The sequence below is a fragment of the Myxine glutinosa genome, chromosome 14 (genome assembly GCF_964187855.1).
Source record: "Myxine glutinosa chromosome 14, kmMyxGlut1.1, whole genome shotgun sequence".
Lineage (NCBI taxonomy): Eukaryota > Metazoa > Chordata > Myxini > Myxiniformes > Myxinidae > Myxine > Myxine glutinosa.
Window position 1 is genome coordinate 82,368,680 of NC_136274.1, and position 3,735 is coordinate 82,372,414.

Below are 3,735 nucleotides of genomic sequence, written 5' to 3' on the forward strand. Positions count from 1 at the left end.
GAAGCTCAGGGGAGCGTATGCGATGGTGCGTCGTCGTCCGTCCGTAAACACTTGAAACAACTTCTCCGAAACCGCTGATGGGATTGCGACCAAATTTGGCACAAATTATATTTATTGTGTTGTGACTAAAGTTTGTTCGCGGCATTAAAAAGTCGGGGTAAGGGGGTTGTGATTAGATGTTTTGGGATCCCTCATCGTGACACGACTCAAACAAAGCCAACGGAAATCTGACGCAAACAAACCCGGTACCCGGGGCAGTGTATATAATCAGAAACCCACCAGAACACCAAGATGGCGGCCATATAATATTTTGTTTGGGTGGCATGGTGGGCGGAGTCAAGCGACAAATGTGGGTGGGGTCCAGCAGCTGTCCGACCAATGGATGCACTCGACCCCAGCAAGAATCGAAGCTCTTGTCTACCTGTGACATGACCCAGCCCAGGTAAAATAAACTTTGTGATGTGTTAACTGAGACATACAGCGCATACAGCACTGAATGAACTGTGCCGACTCCGATTCAACACTGCACTCCGTGGAATTGTGATCTGACAAGCCGATTCGACTTTGTTTCAGGTCCAGATCCAGATCTGAACTAACAGTCGTATACAAAAGATAAACTGTTCAGCCTGGCGCTATGCGCTCCATCGAGTGCGACATTCTTATATTTCCTTGTGTTGTCATCTGTAATATGACTACAATTATAAGAATAGCCCAAGGAAGTCTGAGACAAGCTTGGGGTGGAGAGGTCGGTGGGTAGTTGGACCATCAAGCCCGTACGTTACCCCACACTCCATGAAATTCATCACCAGTTTTCACTTGTTTAAATGTATATGATCCCCATTAATTATAATGTAATCCAACTGATCTACTTAACACCTACATGCAAGTCATTTATCCGGGATACAGCACACATTGACCTGTTATTTTCGAGAGATACCTGAAGTGATACATGTTACAAGGTGATATACCATACAAATGGACAATGGCAGCATGGAGTCTCAGTGGTTTAAACTTCATTTCACCATTAGTATACAGGAAGAGGGCAAACAATACCGGGCAAATGTATCTACGTTTTGAATCCCACTGATAGGCCGGATCTGGATTCGGACCTGAACCAAAATCTAATCCGCTTGTTCTTGGCACCTAAGCAACTCATCCCCCAAGTTTCGTCCAAATCTGTCGACAACTTTTATGAATATCGTGTTATATATCGCTTTTCGCCCGATCTCTCAATGGTGAAGAATAACTTTTAAAATTAAATAATTCTCCTATCCGAATCCATATTCAGATCTTCACCAAATTGAATCTATTTGTCCTTGTCAGACACCCAACTGGTCCACCAAGTTTCGTCCAAATCCGTCCGCAACTTTTTGAGATATCCTGCTATGTATCGTTTTTGGCCCGATCACGCAATGGTGAATAATCACTTTAAAATTCTAGTAGCCGGATCCGAATCCGGATCTTCGCCAAATCGAATCATTTTGTCCTTGTCACATACGCTAAATCTCTGCCAAATTTCGTCCGAATCCGTCCACAACTTTGAGATATTTTGTTCACAAACGGACAACAGACAGGGGTGAAAACATAACCTGCATCTACCTTCGGTGACGGAGGTAAATTTACACCGATGAGCCTCTTGCACGGGAAACAGATTTTGGTCATCACCTCTTACATCTTGAGACCTTTTGTCAGAAAAAGTAAAAGGACGATCATCCAAAGTGTGGGACATGTGTGTGGGTTTCTCACCGCAGCCACCAGGTGGCGTACAATGCTGTGTTTTGTCACCAAATGGAAATATCGTGATCTGTATTTTTACAAACAATTCGCTTGGAAACAGCAAATGAAATTAGAGAATGTTTCACATGGGATTCGGCAAAATCCTGACAAGTCTGGGTGGGTGTGGGTGTCACTGACGGATGTGCAGTCTCTGTAAAAGGGATGGGATCGATAATGTGAACAACACCTGGTTGGGTACAACTGCCTTGGGTTCGTATGGAAGTGGAAGCAACATCCATCAAACTTCCACAACGAGCGCTGTCGGTATAAATCCTTATTTGAACCTGATGATTCAGGATTCTTCCAATTGGAGGGAAACATTAGGAGGAAGACAGATTACACGGTGATTATAGTCAGAAGAGATTTGAAGAACAAGGGATTGAGAGAAGATACAGAAGACAGAGAGGAATGGAGAAGGTGGATCCGAGGAACCGACCCCGAACCGTTCAGATTAAGGCTTCAGAAAGAATAAAGAAGATTCTTGGGTATCGCAACCTTCCCTGCCACACAGTGCCACAATTACATCCCTTTCCACCTGCATGTAACGCTCTCGTCTCGAAAAGAAAGTCTCTAATAAAGGTTCTCACATACGTTCTCCATATTGGCCGATGCAGTATTAAAAACATGATTAATTCCACTTTTCCACACGAAGAGAACTCGGTGAATAATGTGTTAATTATCCACCATAAACTCTTTGTGCCACCAACGGATCGTTTTTCTCCAAGGTGGATGCCTTCCAGAGGTCGTCCTGAAGGTTTGTTGAACCTGTACTGCTCATTTGATGTCTATTAACCAGGCAAACACTGATCTTTTCCTTGTGGGGCCGACATTTGCAGTAAATGTGACATCACATGACACAAAAAAATCAATAAAACTCTGTTCTTTCTATTTTTTTTTAGGCCCAAGAAATGCTGTTTCACATGCAGCAAACCGCATCGTTGTATCCCATTTTGTTCTTTTATTAAATTTCGGTTTGTATTTGGAACTGTAATTTGTGGACACCCTGGATTGCTGGTTTAAATGAAACTTTCGATACGGTCTGGCATCCCGCCCTGCTCACCAAACTCTCGTATGGAATGGTATCCAGACAAGAACAAGCCTACAAGCATGGCTTGCGGACTTCCTCACCGGTCACAGTCAACGAATGGCTCTGAATGGAATTCTCTCATCTCCCCTTCCTGTTCAGCTGGAGTTCCCCAAGGCAGTGTTCTGGCCCTGTGCTTTTTCTGGTCTTCATTGATGATCTCTCCGACTCTCTAGAAAATCCTCTCTATCTCTTTGCTGATGACTCCACTCTCTGCCGCTCCATATCTCAACCCTCAGATCAGCAGGCAGCAGCCTCCTCACTCTCTGCAGACCTGGACAATATCACAAACTGGTCAAACAAGTGGAACATGTCTTTCAATCCTGACAAATCTCACACTCTCACTATGTCTCTCTGAAAGACTGACTGGAAAATTCTCCCATATACTTTATGAACAATCCTCTTGAAGAAGTTCTGTCACTCAAGCTTTTGGGTCTCACTATCTGCCATGATCTTTCCTGGGAAAATCACATTTCCAAGCTGGCCTCCAAAGCCAGTCGCCGACTGGGCATCCTCCTTCGTGCGAAGTCCTTTCTGGACACTTCTGAGCTCCTCAGCACATACAAAGCTTTCATCCGCTTTCATCAAGGTATCCTCATGTATATACTGTATATATATATATATTATATATATATATATATATATAATATATATATATATATATATATATATATATATATATATATATATATATATATATATATATGTATGTGTATATATATATAATATATTGTTGCGGATTCGGGGGTCGGCTCTCCCCTTATCAAGGGGGGGTTAATCTCCTTGTCCTTTTAAGCTGGCCATCCCGAGTCCTGGAAGCTACAACGCTCCTCCCGGTCGGTCTTGGGGAGGGTGATTGGTCAATTTGGGTCCCA